This window comes from Adiantum capillus-veneris, chromosome 1, assembly GCF_014529385.1.
Source record: "Adiantum capillus-veneris isolate H3 chromosome 1, ASM1452938v2, whole genome shotgun sequence".
Classification (NCBI taxonomy): Eukaryota; Viridiplantae; Streptophyta; class Polypodiopsida; order Polypodiales; family Pteridaceae; genus Adiantum; species Adiantum capillus-veneris.
The window spans coordinates 37,992,689-38,014,685 of NC_140931.1; positions in this window are offsets into that span (position 1 = coordinate 37,992,689).

A 21,997-nucleotide genomic window follows, 5' to 3' on the forward strand; every position below is an offset into this window, starting at 1 on the left:
TCATCACCCACCACAGCTAAGCAGTTGGTTTCTTTCCTTCAAAAGGTAAGATACTTAAGCAAGTTCATCTACTTGCTATCTCAAGTGGTTCTCCCTCTACAACAAGTCACCCAGAGGGATGTCTTCTCATGGAGTGAAGAAAATGAGAAACAATTTATCGAGGTGAAGCAAATCCTAGTCACGCTTTCCACCAGTTCACCCCTCAAATGGGACGAGCCATTTTATGTGAACCCCAATGTAGGAAGTGATACAGTCGGAGCCGTACTAATGCAAAAGGACTCCCAAACTTCTGTCATGCGTCCTAACTACTTCTCTAGTCGTGTCATGACCCCATCCGAAAAGGGATTCACCGCAGTAGAACACATGGTGCTTGCATTAATGTTTTCCACCACAAAGTTCCGCTCTTATCTACTGCCTAGACCCTTTGTAATTTTGACAATGGAGGATTTTTTTCCGTATGTAATTCAACACATGGATGTCTCATCTAGGATCTCTAAATGGCTAGTAAGGTTATAAGAGTTTGACTACACCATGCAAGTAGAAAACTCCACCAGGGCTAGTTTAGCGGGTATTCTTACTCATCGCCACTATGAGAAGAAGCTGAAGGTCAACACGGAAGCAAAAGAAGATACACCAATAGTAGAAAGTCCTAAGATAGAAAGAGCTCACTCTCTTTTCTTTGACGGAGCATATCTACCTTTGATAAAGCAGATAAATGGCACGGGTTTGTAAAAATCATGTTTACTTGGTCAACTATGACAAGTTAAGAATCTTTTAAGAAAGTTCGAAGCAGTGCAATTATTTCATGTCCCCAGGACAGAAAATCAGGAGGTAGATTCTCTAGCCAAGGAAAGAATACAAGACGTTCCCATAGGAGCAGTCAAACTGAAACTACTCCTCTTCCAAGGTAGTGATGTGATGCTTGATATTATCAGCTTTCTAGACACAGGAGAATGTCCGGAAGCCTTACACTAGGGGCCAGAAACAGTGGCTGGTAAGGAAGGCTACTGACCACTTGTATTGTAAAGGCAAGGATCAGATTCTCAGGAGAGTACCAACCTCTAGTGAAATCACAGAGGTAATTTCAAGTTTCCATGATGGTGTCTGCGGCGGTCATTTTGCTTTAGATATCACCAGTAGGAAGATTCTACAGGTAGGATACTTTTGGCCTAGTCTGAACAGGGATGTGCATCATTGGTGTAAAACATGCAAGGCCTGTCAAGTGGCCAGTGATCACACACTAACCTATGAGCCACAGACTCCTATCATCTCGTATGGTCCGTTTGAGAAATGGGGAATAGATGCAATCGGTCCTCTACCAAGGGCCCAATCAGGTAAACTATACATTTTAGTTGGTGTAGACTACATGACCGGATGGGCGGAAGCAGCAGCCACCACCCGCATTACAGCCCAAGAGGTAGCAAAGTTCATATTTGAGCACATCTATTGCCGTTTTGTCACTCCTCTTGAGATAATATCTTATAGGGGACCAGGTTTCAGAGGCGATTTGGTGGGAGAACTAATGAAAAAGTTAGGCATTACATGCCAACATTCCACACCATACTATCCACAGTGTAATGGGCTAGTAGAAAAGGTAAACGGAATGATCTGCAAAATCATCACAAAGCACGTGAATAACCACACAGGAGACTGGGATAAACATCTCATGGCTGCTCTATGGGACTACAGAACGACGTTCCAAATATCATTAGGTTTCACCCCTTTCCATCTAGTTTACGAAAAGGAGGCAATTCTGCCCATTGAGGTACAGTTAGCCAGCTTACGAGTCATGGCTAGCCAATTACAGCACCCAATTGTAAATCTCTGCAACCACATCCTGGATCTAGAAAGGCTCCAACTAGATAGGGAAGATGCAATCAATCACTATGCAGCAGTGGCAGAGGGACGCCGGCTCACCTTCAATCAAGGGCTTAAGGAAAAGGGCATGTTAGTATTGAGATACGACAACAGATTTGACACCGGGAAGGATAAGAAATTTCAACCCCGATGGGAAGTACCATTCATTGTCAAAAGGTGCTATGACAACGGCAGCTATAAGCTGATGGAAGCAGATGGGAGAATTCACAAGACTAGAGTCAATGGATGGAGGCTAAAGAGGTATTTCCTTAGGTTTGATCCAGAGTTCATGCTAGATATTCCAAAAGAGGGGGAACCCTCCAACTCCGCGACTAAAGAATCAGAGGTAGGGCTAGAAGCATGAATGCCTCTAGCCATACGGGAGGATTAATGACGGCCGATTTTCAAAACCGCGACCGCGAGAACAAAACCCCAAGAAAGGGAGAGCATATTACCAAGAGAGAAAAAAAAAGTTTCTTTAACATTCACGACCCCTAGGCTTAACCACTGGTGGGGCGTCACCAACTCGGCCACATCTTCCCATTAGCACCAGGGCTCGCGCTCTCTCCTACTACTCGGCTCTGCCAACCCTCTCTCTCACTTACCCTGCCCCTACATCACTCGGCCCAATGGGCGCATAAAAAAAACATTTCCTATATTCCCTAGCGGGCCGCCAGTTTTTTAATATTATCTCTCTCTTTCATTATTCACAAGCTCTCTCTCTCTCTCTCTCTCTCTCTCTCTCTCTCTCTCTCTCTCTCTCTCTCTCTCTCTCTCTCTCTTCGCTCGTCCATATCCCAGCCCAGCGGGCCGCCATACCTCACCCCTCCCTCTTCCCTCTCGTCCACACCCCCTCAGCTCCACTCTCCTCCCTATCCCCCCCCCCCCCCGGTTTCTTCCCACCGGCGGACCACCGCCCTATCCTCCCCCCTATCTTCTCCTCCCTCAATTAGCTCTCACTCTCTCCCCTCTTTGAGTGAGCGGCCCCGCGGGCATAGAAGATAATCTCACTCTCTCTCTCTCTCTTTCAATACATTCCCTCCACATAACCTCTTATCCAAATATCCCCCCCTCACTCACATACTCTCTCTCTCTCTCTACAACCACTATACCCCCCCCCCCCCTTTTCCCATTCCATTGACCACTCTCATAATCCCCCCCCCCCTTTTTGCTCTCTGTCGACCATGGGCCACCCGAGCCCCTCGCTGCCTCAAACGCCATCTCGCGCTCTCTCTCCCACAGCCCAAAGGTGCAGAATACGCTCTCTCTCTCTCTCTCTCTCTCTCTCTCTCTCTCTCTCTCTCTCTCTCTCTCTCTCTCTCTCTCACACACACACACACACACACACACACACACCCACACACAAACCCCACCCTCTCTCGCTCTCTCGGTGTCACCATAGCCGCACGCTCTCTCTCTCTCTCTCTCTCTCTCTCTCTCTCTCTCTCTCTCTCTCTCTCTCTCTCTCTCTCTCTCTCTCTCTCTCTCAGCCCGAACGCATGCAACAGGGTAAACAAAAACTCTCTCTCTCTATCACACACACACACACACACCTCAACTCTTCCCCACCCGCTCACTCACGTTCTCTCACCCTCTCTCTCGCTCTGTGCAGTCGGCGGGCCTACGAGCCAGAAAAATGATTTTTATATACATATATAATATATAACTTATTACACCCTCATTCCCACACACACATTCTCGTTCACACACACTCACCTACACGGCACACACAAACCAATCTATACACACATGCACTCACATATACAGCACGCACTAGTATAAATATACATATACACACGCACACGTATACACACACACCCATTTTTTTTTATAAAAAACTAAAGGAAATCGACGACACCGACAAAAAGAAAGGAGGCGGCCAAGTCACGCGTCGCCGACATCAAAACAAGCAAAGGCGCCGAAGGCATGCCCCGACCGACACTGAAAGTGACAAATGCACTACACCGACGCACAAGCTAGGCTGCCATTCACGGGCATCGCGTCCACGACGCCCTCTTCAGTAAAACCCGTAGGTTGTCGTCATTTTTTCTAGTTTCAAACCAAATCTTGTTTTAAAAATCCCAAATTTGTAAATTCTCATCTCTCTAGGTGATGGTCACAAAGGCCCACCTAGAGGTTTTCCTTATAATATTTCCCATGACAAAGCAAGGGTCAACCACCCATGGCCCACCTCCTTGCTTTGTCTCCCCTTATTAATCTTAGATTACCCTAATCAAACCAGATTACCCTAATCTAAAGCAGCCAGCACCTATAAAAAGGCACTGAGAGGTTACTATCGGGGGGGGGCAAGTTCATCAGAGGTCAGCACTTGGTAATATTTTGGTGGGAGGAATTGGCAGCATTTGCATTTCAAGAGAGGGGACTTAGTGTAGTGATTTCCTTTGGAATTTGTACTATGTAAAGAAGCTATGTCTACATCTCGACTCCAATGGTCGATGCACACACACTCATGTTAGCAAGGTTCTCGTGTCGGTGAGTCATCTCTAGAGTGTTAAGTATAGAGCCTGATTTACCCCTTGTAATTTTTTGTGGTAAAAGCGCGCATTTGTAAGGCCCCCATTATGAGGAGAAGCCATCGTGCATGAAGAAAAATCACTCGCCGAAAACCAAAATTTTCATGGACAATTTTCATCGTCGAAATATTCCTTTTCGTCGGAATATTATGGCCGGACGGCGGCCGAAAAGTGGTCGGGAAACGACTGGTTGGTTGGGCGGTGGCCAGTTGTCAATGGCCGGTGGCCGGTGGCCAAATTCAAAAGCGGATTTGTCTACACAAGGGCGGCCACACATGGGCGGATTGGAGGGTCCGATTTGTACTTATTCACACAAGGGCAGCTACACATGGCTGCCTCTCATAAGAGAGGGCAACTCTTTTGGCCTACAAAAGGAGGCAATTTCTACACACATTTCAGAGTGTGAAGTTGATGCAACAAGGTGAGTGTGAGGTGGTGAGAGTAAAGCAAGGCGGGAGATCCATTAAGGGTATAATCTTTTTGTAAACTACTTCTTTTTTTGAAGTACGAAAGCCATTGAGTGGCTACTTTTCCGTGGACGTAGCCCACATTGGGTGAACCATGTATATCGTGTGTACTCTCTCTCTCTCTCTCTCTCTCTCTCTCTCTCTCTCTCTCTCTCTCTCTCTCTCTCTCTCTCCTCTATAATCTCTTATGTGTGAAATCTATCTCTCTCCATTAAGTAATCTACTCAAATATCTATTTAGCTACGTCATATTTCCTAACATAGAGAACGCACCAAGTAGGCTCACTACCTCTCCCTCTATCTCTCTATCATCATGAATTGCCACCTCATCAAAAATAAGGTTGTTGTAAATATTGCAAGAAAATAATTCTCCCTCACACCCCCGAGAGTTTTCATCACCTCTCTCTCTCTCTCTCTCTCTCTCTCTCTCTCTCTCTCTCTCTCTCTCTCTCTCTCTCTCGTCAAGTGCGAGAGAGTGAGTACCACACACTACTTGAGTGCTCAGCTTTTGACCACATTAGGTCCTCTTTTCCCCATATATTCAGCCATGAGCTCTCCCTATATACCTTCCTCTCCCAACCACGATGTGGACTCTCTATTGCGACGCTCATTTCAGCCATTTTTGAGCATCGAGGGTCACTTATGAACTCCACTCACACCACGTGACATGTTCATTTGGTCCCATAGGTCATATTTGACCTCCCAGGACGATAATAGAACTATCTCTCTCTCTCTCTCTCTCTCTCTCTCTCTCTCTCTCTCTCTCTCTCTCTCTCTCTCTCTCTCTCTCTCTCTCTCTCTCTCTCTCTAGAGAGTCCGTGGTATTTCAAATCCTCGTGTCTACGTTCTAGCCGCTCAAAGCTAGGTGGTGCCCCCTTTCGCTTCACTGTGACCGACTTGCGGCGTGCATCGGCTCCCGGTGTTTTCGAGGCCGTTGCGAGGTCCGTGTCATGCTTTGCACCTGTCACCACTTTCATCAGCATGGCCGCTAGCATGGCACCACACACTAGCTTTACCTGCTTATCATCATCCGTAGGCCTGGACCGCTCCACTTGGTCTCCACCAAGCATATCATCTTATTCTGTTCCCTGCTCTTCTTGCACATGGGCTACTATCATATCATCAAACACATAATAAGGCCTCTTTACCTCTACCAGCTCAGATTCTTCAGAATCTGTCTCCTCACCATAGGATGTGGACTCATCTGCTCTATCCTCCTTGCTTGTCTCCCAGCAACTCAAGCTTGTATCTTCATCCTCACCAACATTATACCGACTCCGTATCTGCATCTTCATCTGCTTGCTGTCTCACAAAAGCTTGACCATCTTCATGGCTTTGCAAAATCTCCACCAGCTTCTAAACCCTCGATATCTACAACTTGATTGCATTCTGCTTCCTTCTCATGCAAACTCTCCACAAGAACGGGCTTTACCTCTTTAAGTTGCACTAGAACCTCAATATCTGCTACCACTTTTGCCTCTTGGTCCACTTCAACATGGAGCTTCTCCTTGTTGACAAGCTCATCCATCCTCGCCACACGCACATCACAAACTCGAAACCTCCAAGGAACATAACCAACCATAGGCCTTACCTCAATAGGCTCTGCACTTCGAACACTTGGAATGGACCAAAGAGCACTTTGTTACCTTCACAACATGCACATAATATGCCGGCTTCAACACGCCTTGCTCTAGTTTCCGCTTCACCATTCTGCTCTTCATCTTTGACAGGTTCAAATATTGATTGCTTTTTACCCCCAATAGCAACCTCTAATTTCTTCCAATAAGCTTCAAACTGTTCAATGAAAATAGAAAAATCCTTACTCACATCTTGGCATATCGCCTTCAGCTTTGCACCAGCTTCCTTTGCAGTAATCGCCTCTCAAAACTGCTCCAAAAATTGACTTTGCAACCTCTGCCATGATTCTTGATCATTGCTCTTTAAACCATCGAACCAAATCTTGGCTCCTCCTTGCATCAATAGTGGCACCGTCTACAGCCTTTCCGCATCCGTCAACATATGCATCCACAACAGCAATAACTCAAAATCTGCTAACCAATCCTCGAGATCTTCAACGCTTGTAAATATGGGGCCATAACATGGCTCCACCATCTCTGTCAGCTTTCAAATTCGACCATCAAAAACTTTGATCATCAGCCAACCACTTTGTTGGCTTAAAAACACCTCTTCCAATAGCAAATTGGAGCATCAGACAACTCCTCAGTGGGGGCACTAGAAGATGGAGAGAGGTAAAGGGGAACACAATCAGCACACAATAGAATGCCTCACTATAGCCCAGGGTATACACAGTTCCCCAATCCACAAGAGTCTACCTTCAAAACTCGACACTACCCGTAAGCAAACCACCGCCTGCACACAACCATACGCACACACACACTTTGCAATGCACCGAATAGACCCGATCACTCCTCTGCTCAATTCACAGTCTTCGACGCGCACACAGCCTCTCTCTATCTCTCTTTGCATGACAAACCTCGGGGGGGGACACACGCCGACACATGCCCGAAAACACACGCACATAAGCAGAGAAGAGAAGGGGGAAGGGGGAATGACACCCAAAGATAACAATGAATGGACTTCTTGCATATACAATACCATGTACAATCCGCACCCTATCGAGAAAACCCTCGGCAAAAACTTTAACAAGCCAAAAGGGCTAATGACAAAAGGCTCCAAGAGCTAGTAGCAATATTGGCAAAAGAGCCCCAAAAAATTCATGTTTACATCCTTTTATAGGGGGAGCTAAACCCAAAAAAAGAAAAAATGTGAGCTCCTCTAGCTCGTACACTTCAACTTGAGCTCATATTAGCATTTTTGTTGCATTGCTAGCACTTGGCATACTTCATTTTGGGCAACTATTGCATGGTGCACCTTTGTCCTTTGTCAGCCCGGCTCGACCGCCTGATTGTTCCTTGCACTTGCCTTCTTGGCCCCGACCTTGGAACCTACCCCTTCGCTGGGCTTTGTCCCACTTGAACTGTCTCTCTCTCTCACCCACTTGCCCTTTATGGTGGGACTCACCTTTGGATGTCTTTTGAACTTGTTCTTTAATTGGCTCTCAAAGTGTCTCTTTCTCTCTCTCTAATGCCACTAGGGGGGACCCCTCCCTCCCCAATCACTAGCAATATTGCTAGTGAGGGGGACTCTTTGCCTTCAAAAGAGCTTAGTGAGGATGCGAGAACCGATCCCAGTCAGTAGGCTACATAGCCACATCATCATTGCTTGACGCTGACTGTAGCGCTGTCGGTTGTCGACCTCTTGGCTCCACCGCCGCCTTTATCGCCAAAACCCAACACCGCCGCCCCAAAAGGGCCGTGTGCTACCTATAGAGTGCCCAACGGGCACGCCATAGCCTCATCGCACTGGGAGCTTACACTCGCCTCATACAACTAAACGGCCTTCATGTTGTGGGTCATATAGCCTGCGGGTTCCCCTTGCACCACTACATGTGGGTTTTTTTCCACCACCACATGGTAGCCCCAGCCCATATACCCCCTCAAGCCTAAAAAAACTCTCCCAAAAAATATATATAAAACCTTTGTTTTTGTCCTTCTTTGCCTGGCTCCCATATCCTGCCTGATAGTCCGATATCCAAGCCGCGAAGCCCGGCTACAATTTCACTGTGCCAATTCAAAAGTGCCTGGTCCTTGCCGCACTTCAATATTTTCCAAGGCCCCAAACCGAGGCCATAAAAATGTTAGATTTCACAATCAACTTCAAGCAACTACACCCCGACTTTCCGACTGCTTTAACTTTCTGATACGGGCTCCGTTTAATGAGCAGTCAACTCCTGCTAGCTCCATACACTGCATAGCACCTTCTCAAACTCTATCAAAACCCAAAAAGCACCAGATGGAATGACTCCCCATGCGGTCAGGTGGGCACCAACCTAGCCCCTGGCAAAACTTTAAATGGCCATATCAAGTAATTTGTAGCTCTAATCTGCAATCTGAAAAGATGGATAGGTTCCATAAATTGAGCACTACGTGCCTATGCACTGACATCCACTTGGGCCACCTATCCCCAGTAGCCCTAGCCGGAAAGAATCTGCAATACACCGCACCTTCAAACTCAAATATCTTGGGCTCCGTAGCTGTGTTTCATGAGTTGTTTGGACCATGCTCCTTCAGCATTTAAAGCTCTACATTTCTAGGCCCAAAGATTGCACCTTGCACCTCCTTCATCTTCTCCTCAACTTAGTCCCTTTTTGGAGTCTTCTTTGGCCTATAAGCCACATCAACCATACATATCCGCTGCTACCTATCTGCCCAGGATCCTTGTAGCTACTCCAGCCCTTTTCCATGCACCTACTAGCCTGCACATACCTGCCCATTCCATCTTCTATGGTCGACCAACTTTGGCTGCACCAATGCGAGTAGGAAGTGTTGAAGGACTTTGACCTAATGGCAATCGCATCATCAAGGCTTCTTACATATTATTTTGTTGACTCCTCTAACCCCTTCAAATCATTCAAAGCACTCTCATTCCCTCACCTCAACTTCATTCCTCTCTATCCTTTATACATCCTCTAACCCCTTAAAAGCATTCAGAGCACTCTCATTCCCTCACATGTGCTCTCCAACCTTCCCCATCCACCATTCCCTCTAGTTCTGCATGATGCAATAGGCGGTGCTTGCAAAATTTTCATTGTACCTATATCGCGCCATTCGGGTCTTATTTTTTAACTAGCCGTGACACCCTAATTCTCTTGCATGACACGATTGGATATAGTTGCAGTCTTCTTCAGGCTTGTTTCATGTCGTTAGGTTTTGAAGTTTGGTACCAAGTTTGGTGCAAAGTCTCAAGTTTGGTACCAATCTTTTCAACCAAAACATGAGTCTTATTGGTGAAGGTTGTGAAGAGATTTTAGAGGAGAACCCAAGTGAGAAGCTCTTGGTTGCTGTCATGGATGGTGGTGACATGGAAGTGTACTCAAAGGCATATGACACATTCGATCTTTTGTTTGATCTTGCAGTTATGCTAGACAAGTTGAAGGAATTTTTGTCAGAGGAATTCAAAGAGTTTGAAGAGATAGTTGAGGGTAAGTGTTTGGTGTTGGATGGCAAGACTTATTGTCATCTAACTGAATTTACTACCAACTCAATTGAGAAAGGTAAAGTAACAAAGAGATTAGGAAGATAATCTAAGAAGATTTCTTTTATTTTCCCACCGACCATTTCTTGTCATGTACATTCAAAGACTTGCAACCTTGCTCCAAAAGAAGTTTCATTTTTTTTCTTTTTGTTCCTCAAAGTTGATATGCAAGGCAAAGGTGATGAAGTGAAAGACACACACAAAGAGGTAACAAATACAAATGTTTCCACACTCCTCCAGCTTGAGAAAAGTGAAGTTCTAGAGGAGGAGGAAATTGATGTTGTAGCTGAGGATTAGGAGAGTTCAAATTTTGATGTGGCTCAATTTAGAGCTAGTACTATCATTGATGGCCCATAGAGGAGGTAGAGGTATCTGAGGCCTTCCTTATTGTTTCAAACCTTCCCTACTTCTATATCAATGGAAAAGAGTATATCCCTCTCCAACATATTCAATGTCTGCTTAATATCATGGAGGACTACTATATTGCAACAGTTTTTGAAGCTTCTGAGGTGGCCAAAGATTTCATTGACACAAAAGAAGAGTCAAAAGAGGAGTTTTTGACACTTGATCTATAGACATTTGATAATTTATTTCTTCCTGCTCGTGATGCACTTGCTCTATGCATGAAAAGAGTGGAAGAGGAGAAACCTACTCTCAAAGATAAAGATTTTGAGAAGAGGCTTGTTGAGCTTGGCATCCAAGCTTTTGGCAGAGGCTTTAAATTAATGGAAGTTTTATTTAAATTAATGGAAGTTGAAAAGGACATTGACAAAGTAGAGATGACTGGGTCATGCAATATCCTTCAAGAAAAAGTCATTACCGAGGATGAGTTGCAAAAGGTAGATTCAGTTTCACCTTGATCTCCCTTCCTATAATCTTCCTTTTTTTCCAAGTTTGTTTTAATTACTCATTACTTCTTGTTTTGCAAATTGAACCCTTGACAAAGACAATTTTCTTGGGAGAGATAAAGGCTCGAGAGGGAAAGCAATAGAGGGAACTTCAAGAAGGGATGCCTCCTCTCTCATGCACTACATGCCTACATTGGATAGTGCCACCTTCTGTGCTTTTCACATGCAGTATTCTGAAGATCCCGAGTTGCCAATATTTGCCTTGAAGATATTGTCACGGTTTTTGGGGTACACTCCCCTTAAAATCAATGCAAACAAGATCATGATACTTGAGAGAGCTGCAACACTTAGAATATTTGGGTATGCTGCAAGATTCAATGCATGAAAAGCAAAATACTTTCTTTGCTAGTCTAGTTATGCAGCAACAACTGAGGAGACTAATGTCAACCTTTTTGGGGACTATAGAAGAAGAAAGTTTTTGAGGTATAGGGGGTGACATGCCTAGTGATACCAAAAGAATCAAAAATTGATGTAAAATTGACAATATTTTGCGTAAAATATATTTTTTTAATTTGGATCTTTTTAGAAAGACTCGGTACAAAGTTTCACAGTAAAGCATTAATTTCCAGTTGTGGTTGAGCAGCATGGTTGTTTGATCTCATTCAATTGTCTCCTATAGAACCAATTGAATAATTCCTTTAGTGCATTGCTCCTTCTTTGTCCCCCTCCCTTTCTTGTACATCTAAAAAAATGAATTCCTTGCTTGATAGTGATATTTTTCCATTCCCTGAGTATTACATGTTGCAAGGGGTCCTTGTTTTGCAAAATATGGTCCATGCAGGTACACAATATGCTAAAAATTTTAAAAATAAGTTAGTTGAACTCATAGGATGCAATGTAAAAAACTATCCAGACTTTAAGAAGTAATTGAATACTCACACCAAGTAATATGTGATTTCTTTTTCTCCCGAAGCATATGTGATAACAGTTATTAAAAGTTTCATTGTCTTCTTAAATTCATCTGCATAAGTAGTAGACCTAACTTTTTTTCTCAAAAATTTCAAAAATTTGTCGAGCTTCTTCCACATCCACACTTCCATGCATTTGTTTGCTACATCTGGTCTATTTTTGACATTGGTTGTTATTACACAAAGATCCTTCGAGCAGTTCCACATGGTGTCAACTTGTTTGTTATCATGGTTTCTCAAAAATCTTCTGGCTTTTGCTCCACCCATTGAAACAGCTTGCAAAACATCATCCTTTCCTTTTGAAACAGTAGGATCTTTTTTTAGATGCACTTGACCACCATGAGAACCCATTTGAGAGAGCAAAGAATCACATTTTTCTATGCACTCATCTGCAAGTTTACTTGACTTAATAGAATATGCATAATCAAGATGGAGTCGAAGCAATTCATCCAAGATTCTAATCTCTACATGCATTGAACATATATGTACATTTTTTTAATCTGTTGCTAGAATTGGATCTCAAATCATAGAAGACAATGGGTAGTCGATAACGTTCACACTATTTCTTGATGGTGGTTTTCCAACCTCAGGTTCTGCAAGCCATCCTTTTGTTTCAGTGCTTTCCACGCAATACAGACATAGATACTTGGTATTTGCACCTCCACATACACCAAACATGCACTTCAATGCCTTTAGGTCGGCACTCAAGTGTCATTCTACAATGAAGTCACACATGCCATCTACATGGAGTTGTTCACATGCATTCTGGTCATGTATAACAGAAGGGATATCAATCTATAATAAGAGCCATTTCAATGCATCGTGATTTTCTACTAGTATTTGAATTTCTCCAATCCACCAAAGCTCCATCTTTTACTGAGCTTTTTCGTATGGGGAATCAAGCTTACCCTAGCTATAATCCAATGCTCTATTCATTAGGGCGATGGATACTCTTTCCATTTTTTGACATTTTTGAATTTGAGCTTTATCCAATTTCATAACAAATATAAGTTTTCCTTTACAATCTACTTCTTGCATGTTATAGTATCTCACCATAGCGAATTGAACTTTTTCTTATACTCGTCCAAATGTTATTAAGAATATTATACTCAAAAGAAGGTTTTTTCTTTTGCTTTTTGTATGGCATCGTTCCTTCTATATGATAGTACTCTCCAAAATCTTCGGGTATTTTTTTGTTTAATAGAGTTCTTACTTTCCCAACGTTGTGAGGCCTAGGCAATCCAAAAGCTTTAATCTTGTAATACTTAAGGACCTGAAACCAGGTTTTAGAGATGGCCCCATAACCCCTTCTACTCACCCCCACTGTGTCACAAACTTCTTGCATTTGAGAAGGTTGGACAACTAAACCCATATCTTTCAGTAAACCTTGAAATACCAATTTCTTTTGGCTTCAATTTTTGGGAAGTTTCAAAAGTTTCAAAATGTCACTCATGTCCATTACCTCATTCAAGAATCTTACCCTTTCTTGAACATTGGACATATCAATTTCTAAAAGGCTGGTCACATGTTCTATAGTAATCTTTTGACCATGTTCTATAGTAATCTTTAACCTTTTTTTCCTTTGCCCAGAACCTTCTGTTAAGTTTACTACATCTCTCATTTCTTTTACTCGTGCTCTTAATCCTATTGGAGTTTTGTTTAAAATTGAAGTTGATAATTTTCTTGTTTCAGAGACGCTATTTGGTTTTTAAGTTCTAAAATTCTTGTTGCATTTGAAGACAAAGCAGTTTTGAGATATTGAACGTAATGTGTATGATCACTGTGTAAATGAGATAGCCTAGAACTATATCCTAGTAAGACATCAACCCCATCTCGAACAAATCTCATCAAATCATGAGGTGTGTGAAAAGATGTATACCTTCTAGTGCTGGAATCCGATGGATACAAGCTCCCATCTGTCCATAATGTGTTTCTTCCCCTCGTTGCAAAGTTGTTGTGCTTCATTTGCATTTGTAACTGGTCTTTGATAGACACTTTGCATAGTAGCATATTCTTGGCTTAGCTTAATGTTCAAGTGAAACTTGCAGTTATCACTAATGGAAGATGTATTACTCATTATAAGTAATCAAGAGCACACAAAAAGTATAATGGAGATAGCGTAGTACCAGAGATTTCAACATCAAAAAGGAAGAGAGAAATCTCATGAAAGGTCAGAGAGAATGAGTGATTCAAAAGTGGAAACAACTATTAGCCGCCAAGTTAAGTAAATGAGAGCAAATTTCAAGGTGAGCCGCAAAGGAATGTGAAAAAAATGATATCTTTTTTAATATCTAGAGATATGTACCTAGATACATTTAAATTGTGTAGATATGTTTTAAATAACCAAAACAGCCAAATTTGGAGCCGTTTTGATCATCAACGGCTCTGCTAATTAGTAAGTTAACCAATTGCTTACACATCCCTTTTTGAGTCATTTTTGTCCCTAATGAAGTGTGGTGTGATGCTAGTGTGCATGGTTGAAGTTGTGGGTGTGCGGTGTGGCATGTGATTCTCCAAAGTGCATACGGATTTGTTGGGTGCTATGCACCGGGTCGGTAGTCAACATTGTCAAGTTTTAAAGGTGAACTCTAGTGTATTGTAGTGCAATGATTATCTTGGGCTATAGAGAGGTAGGTTGTTTGGGTTCTGATTGTGTTCCCCTTCCCCCTATCCATCTGCAGGTGCCCCCACTGAGGAGCACATTGTCATGTTTCAATTTGAAGTTTGAAGCGATGTTTGGAAGTCAACAAGCGGTTGGTGGATAGTCGAAGAATATTTTGTGGTCAAGTTTGAAGATATAACACTGATGGCGGAGCCAAGCTTTGGACCCATATTTATAGGTGTTGAAGACCCAGAAGACTGGTTGGCCAGTTTTGAATTATGGATGCTATCAATGCGCATGTTGACGGATGCAAAAAAGTTGCAGATGGTGTCGCTACTGATGCAGCAATGTGCCAAGGTTTAGTATGATGATTTGAAGTGCGGTGATCGAGGATGATGGAAAGAAGTGCAGAAGCAGATTCTAGAGAGGTTTCGAGAAGTGATTACTCCGGCGGAGGCTAGCGCAAAGTTGAAGACGGTACACCATGATGTAAGTAAATATTTTACTATTTTATTTGAGCAGTTTGAATCCTGATGGAAGCGGTTAGAGGTTGCTACTGGGGTGAAAGGCAACCAATACTTAAAGTTGTCAAAGTTTCTTGAGTGTTTGCATCCAAAGATTAGAGAAAATATCGAATACAATGTGGATACCTATGATGGTATTGTGTAACTCGCCAAGGTGAAGCGGAAGCTGGAGTTGGACATGTTAAAGCCTGTAAATTATATGTGTGTTCTGGTGGTAGCGGTGGGGAGTTCTATGGTTCAACCAAAGGTGGTGCCAGTTGTTCAAAATGCAAGACCTGCTGAGGTAAAGGCCAATGGCAATTATGCTCCTTGGAGGTTTCCAGATTTTAGTATGCCTATGCCACAATGAGCGAGCTTGTTAATGAGGATAAGCCCCTTGTTGAAGAGAACTTGTGTAAAAAATAAGTAGCTGATATCGAGTTTCCAGAGCCCATTGAAGAGGTAAAGCCTATTTTTTTGAAGCAAGACCATGAGAAGGTAATAGAGTGCAATCAAGTTTCCGATGACAAGTGCTTGGAAGGGGATGAAGAAAGTGTACCAAGCCAAGAGGATGGTCAAGATTTTGCTGAACAACAAGTAGATGAAGATGTTGATGCCAAGTCAGTGTATAATGCTGATAAAGATAAAGAGATCAGTTCAAGTTTTTGGGAGACAAGGAAGGAAGAAGATGCGGATGAGTCCACATCCTATGGCAAGGAGACCAAGTCTAATGAATTGGTGCTAGTAAAGGTAAAGATGCCTTGTTGTTTAGTTAATCATATGGTGATATCCAATGTTCAAAAAGATAAGTTTGAGGTACCAAACTTTTTGGAGAAAGACAGACTGTCAAAGGGGACATGTAACGCTCTATTAACGGACATGCTTATGAAGGTATCAATGGAAATTATTGTGGCGGTGAAATTGGTTCAAATTTTTGCAAAGGAGGGCAAGGCTAATCTATGGATAGCCAAGTTGTCCTACCAATTCAACAAGGAGATGATGATGAAGTGGAAACCAAGAGAGTTGGGCATCTTTTTGATACTCATGATGGAGCTAGAGAGAGGAGCCGCTACAAGAACTTATAAACTGCCATGTTGAAGCAGTGGATACAGATTTTGAAGACCAGGTATGCTTTGAAAGTGGTTTTGATTGAGGATTTGATGATGTTGAGGTTTCCATGGATGAGAGAATGTAGGTGCTTGTTGATAAGGCTTTGACCAAGATACAGATGATGCAAGGGTTAGGCCCTCAACAGGTGGGACTTTCTTTGGATGAGCAGTGTGCTATGATTATGCTGGGAGAAACCGATGCAGAGGAGAATTTGTATCGGCCACCGATTTTCTTGGAGAAGGTTTCTTGCATGGAGGCCTCTACATTCTATGGTTGGGAGGGGGGATGATGTGTCGGGTACATTTTTTGTGATGGTGAGTTGATATGGAGTGCTATGGAGTGGATTCTTGTTTTCTCACAGGGTGCATGGAGTGTTGGAGGTATGCTTGTAGAATGATGGGTGGTCTACAAGCATGAGGAGCTATGCATTGGAGAGTGGCACAATGGTATGCGGTTACAGATGGGTGGAAATAACCAATGGCAGGTTTTTGATCCATGTGGAGGCTATGTGATGTAGGGGGGTGGAGCAACCCACATGAGGTTTGAAAGTAGGACATGATAAATCTGTATATATGTTTTGGTTTGCCGATATGTTTTCCAATTTTTGCAATTTCTAGAAGAATAAACCATAGTTGTGGCTGAACATAAATGTTCAACTAGGGGGTGGACAATGATGGTGCAACCAAAATGTGTCGACCCTAGCAGAGGGCATGGGTAGTGGTTTGTATGTTTATAGATGCATGGCAATATGCTAAAGCAGGTATGGAAGGCCTAGGCAAGCAAGTGGCAGTGGAGATGTATGCATTATGTGGTTTTATATTCCAAAAAGGCTCCAGAGAGGGCCTATCAAGGTGGCAAGTGAAGGAGGCTCAAGTTTTTGGATTTTTTCCTGGAAATGTAGAACTTGAAATGCTAAAAAAGTTTTTCTAAACGGCTCATCAAACCGAGCTAAGATGTGTAAGATATATCAGTTTGAAGTTGGAGTGCATTGCAAATCTACTGAGACGGACAAGACAAGTGATGCCAGGTAATCAAAGATGATGTGTATGCATGGGGATAAAGTGCTTGATTTATGGATCATGTTGATCTTTTCAGATCAGCAATCTGAGTCTCGGATGCCAAGTTATTGCTAGTTCAAGCTTCATTGGGGGCCAATTTTGTGCCGGTTTTGGTCACCTTCCATCTAAGGTTTTTCAAGATTTGCAAGGTTCTGTACGCATTCTATGGGGCAAGAGAAGTCCATGGGATTTTTTGGCTTGTCATCGGGCATCAGATCGGCAAGATATTGTAGGGTGAAGTTGGCCACCACGGGGTGCGAGATGATTTATCCCGGATTTTGTCACCTTGGTTGGAAAGCTCGGCAATGTCAAAGAGTGGTGGGATCAACACGGTCTAAAGCAAGCTAGTAGGGATTTTATGGAGATTTTAGGGCTTGGCAATCGTGTTTGTGAGTAACAAATAGAAAAGCCTTGTCATTGGGGCATAATAAGAGTTTTTTGGGAGATTTTATGGGACCTTGGAGGGCATTCATAGGCAAAGGTGCCCAATAGCTGCCACATGGAAACAAGAAAGCCCCATATGCAGAGTTGAGGATCTCCATTTCAGGGTATGTAAGGCAGATTGTGCCACACTTGAGGTGTCTATGAGGAGAAAGCTCAAGGAGCTCACGGGCTATGGCAACATAGGCCAGTGGCACTACAGAGTGGATTTTGGTGGCACGATTGGCGCTCGCGAGTGGCGCACGGTGTTGTTGAGTGCAGGCGATGGATTTGCGGAATTGAGATGATGATGACATTGTAGGGCCAACTAGGCACCCATCCACACTCGCTCACAAGGGGGCCATATCTTTTGAGGGGAGAATCTGACGTCTGTGCGATAAATCAGGGACACATGTGGAGTGGGTTGTGCGAGATAAATCACATATAAGTGCGATAGTAGATTGGTTGTCACTGAAAAGAGTGATTGAATCAGCAGAGACATTGAAGGGAAGATTCAATTCTTTGATTAATTCAAAGATCCAAAGAGCCTTGTGGGAGGCAAGGACAGCAACAACATATTTCGCTTTAGTAGAAGAGATTGCAATAGAAGATTGTCATTTGGTTTTCCATGAGATAGCACCACCAACCAAAGTGAACACATAGCCCCCCATAGAAAAACATCTGCAATTGTTGCTAGCCCAATTGGCATAACATATCCTAAAATACAAATGCGACTAGAGGGATCGTAATAGCTAGAAAGGGCACTTTACAGGGTTTTGACATAGAGCAATGTAGGATGTGTCCAATGTATGAAAGATCAAAGAGGGTGCAAGAGATAAGATAGCGTAATTGCCCGCAAAATTTTGGGAAATGAAAGAATGGGTAGTAAACTGCATCAGTGCGAGTGTAATCATGAAATTTGGGAGCAAGCTTGTGCTTAACAGGCAAAGGGGTAAATTCAGGGACTGAAGCAGACATACCATAAAAGAGGAGTTCTTCAATGTATTTTGTTTGGGATAATTGAATAAATTTACCTGCTTGGATTTCTTTGTCATTCATTGGGAATTTGTGAGAGATGCAGACAGGTAATTGCTTGCAAAAGCATGTACTCCAATGTGCCAAGAAGATGGATGTCATCCACAAAGAGGCCAAAGATAGCCATGCCTTTAGAGGTCTCTCCTATATGTGGATATTATAGTCCACCATAAATATGCTCCCAACCACATTTGAGCAATTACTAGTGATGCAAATGTACCACTCCCGTGTAGACTATTTTAAGCCATAAATAGGCTTATGAAATTTACATACATAATCAAGGTGGTGAGGGTATTCAAAATGAGGAGGTTGAAGCATATAGATAACCTCTTGGAGCAATCCATGTAAGAAGACAGTTTTTATATCAAGATGATGTAAAAGAACATTAAACTTGGCAACAAGTGCAATGAGAAGCCAAAACCCAACATTGGCGAATAGGTGTCAAAGTAATACATGCCATGTTGTTGAGTGATGCCACGAGAGAAAGGGCATGTCTTGTAGCGATCAAATGAGCCATTGGGATGATATTTCTTCTTCAATAGCCATTTGCAAGAGACAATGTTATGATTCTTAGGAGGTGGCACAAGCTCCCAAATGTTAGCTTGTTTGAGGGCTTGGAGCTCATCCATTATGGCAGCATGCCATGCCTTGCTCTCGCTAGAAGAAAGGGAATTGAGAATACAGAGTGGAAGGACATCTTCAAGAGGCTCTTGTGGATGCCCAAGAATCATTTCATTACTGAGGACAATAAAGAAACTGGTGGCTTTATAGATCTCACAAAGAGAGAGTGTGCAGCCATGCGTGCTAAAGAAGTCTTGGTCCAAGTGTATATCTAGGGTGTGCTATGATTCTGAGGTAGCACATGTAGAGCTGTGGGGCTTGACTTCGTTGACATCTACTAGGATGGGAATGTCTGGCAAGTTTTCCTAGGAGTCACAAAAAAAAGATAGCGATGGTGAAGGTGAGGCCGATAGGGAAGGTGATAGTATCTCACGAGGTGGAGCAAGGGGTAAAGGGGTGGTGCTTTACGTGTTGTTTGAAGTGCACACATCATGTTGGAGTTGTTGCAAAGTGAAAATGAGGATTGTCAAGGTGAATAAGTTGGGGTGAAACAAGACAAGGATGTAATTGTGGGTGAGTGCGGTAATCGAGGGTGGTGAATAAGAGATGGTGATGAAAGTGGAGCACCAAGTGTCTACAGTGTAATAGAAGTAGCGGTAGCCAAGGTGGGAGGTGTTGGTGATGGTGTCAATTGCAAGACATGGGTGAAAGAGATGATGTGAGAGTGCTACCAACTTGTTGTGCATGAACATTAGAGGCACAAGGAGGTGGATGGGCAATGAAAGTAGGCCTTGGGATGGTCAAGGGAGGCTCAATATTGTGACTACCTAGGAGGGTGGGAAATTTTCATGGGTGTGAGTGTTGGTGAGGCCGTTGGTGCAAGCAAAGTGTGTTGACCATAGCAGGGGGTAGTAGAAATGATGTGTATGTTTATAGATGCATGGCAAAGGGCTAGAGCAGATGGGAAGGTCCTAGGTAGGCAAGTGGCAATGGAGAAGTTTGCTTTATGTGGTTTTTTAGACTATATGGCCTCCAAGAAGGGCCTGATAGGATGACAAGTGAAGAATGTCCAAGGTTCTTGGTTTTTTCTCGGGAAGGTAGATCTTGAAGTGTTGAAGGAGGAGGTTCAAACGGCTTGTCAAATGGAGCTACAAAGTGCAAGCTATTAAGGTTTGAAGGTGGAGTGCATTGCAGATCTGAGACGGATGGGGTAGGTGGTGCCAAGTGGATAGAGCTTATTTTAGCAAATGGACCTAAAGTGCTCGTATTATGGAGCATGACAGTATTTTTAGATTGCCAAATCAGAGCCAAAAATTGAGAGAGTTATTTCCAGTTGAAGTTTCATCGAGGGCTAGTTCCATGCCGGATTGGTCGCCTTGATCGGTGTGTCATCTCAGGTTTTGGAGCCTTGCCAGGGTTTGTATGTGTTCTATGCAATATATGAAGGCCACAGGAAGTTACAGTGCATCAAAAGGAATCTGAACATGCAAGATATTAAAAGTTGAAGCTGACGACAGTTTCCAGCGCGGTGGAGAGGGGGAAAGGGGGACACACCCAAAACACAACACAATGCCTCACTATAGCTCAGGGTTTACACAATGCCCCAATCCACTAGAGTTCACCTTCAAAACGCAACACTATCTGCAAGCAAATCACCGCTTGCACACAACCATACGCACACATGCTTTGCAATGCACCAAATAGCTCCAGTCATTCCGCTCTGTCCAAATCACAACCTTCCCCCCACACACAAGCTCTCTCTAACTCTCTTTGCATGGCAAAATTCGGAGGGGCACACACACCGACGCATGCCCGGAAACACATGCACACAAGTAAAGAAGAGAAGGGGGAAGGGAAGAATTGACTTCATGAGAAACAATGATGTCTTTCCTCGCATACACACATTTGTTTACAATCAATTTCCTACCGGCACAACCCTCGGCCAAAAAACAATGGCAAAAACCCCAATGGCCACCCAAAAAAGCACAATGAAAGAAGCCCTTAAAAATTCACGTACATCTCCTTTTATAGGGGTTGGCTAAGTCCAAAAAAGAAAAAAAGGGGGCTTCTCAACTCGTGCAATTCACCTTGAGATCATTTTAGTATTTTTTTTTCCTTCCTACACTTGGTCTACTCCTTTTGGAAACCCTTGCATGATAGACACTTCACATTGCTCTTTGTCCTCTTTTAATTGCCCTCTAGGCCGCCAGGTTTGGCCACCCATTTTCCCTTTATCTCTCCTTGGAGTCCCCTCGAATTCCTCCTCTCTTCCTCTCTGCCAGCTCCCGTGGGATACCCCCTTGCACTAGCGATATCGCTAGGGAGGGGACCCCCTTTCCCTCAAAAAACTTGGCCCCTACAGGCGCGTGTGAACTGCCCCCAGCGGAGAGCACTGCCACATCATCAATGTGCACTCAGCCGCCCCGGACCACCGGCCGTCGGCTATGGCCACTTGCTGTCAAGCATTGCCCAAAACTATCGGGCCACTTCCCATGCGCCATCAACCTCAGATCACGCAGTGCCACTATAGGCCAGTGATCCCCACGAGCTTCAAACTGGCTTGGATCACCTGGCTCCATCTTATGTATCCGTCTCATATCTGCAATTCACTGCACATTCAAACTCAAATATCTTGAGCTCCATAGCTTTGTTTGATGAGACATCTGGACCTACTCCTTCAGCACTTCTAGCTCTACATTTCTAGGCCCAAAGAGTGCACCTTGAACCTCCTTCATTTTCTCCTTAAATTAGCCCCTTTTGGAGCTTTTCTTGGCATGTAAACCGCATCAACCATACACATCCACTGCTACCAGTCCGCCCAGGATCTTTGTAGCTTCACTAGCCCTTTACCATGCATTTGCAAGCCTACACATATCTGCCATGCCATCTTCTATGGTTGACCAACTTTAGTTGCACCATC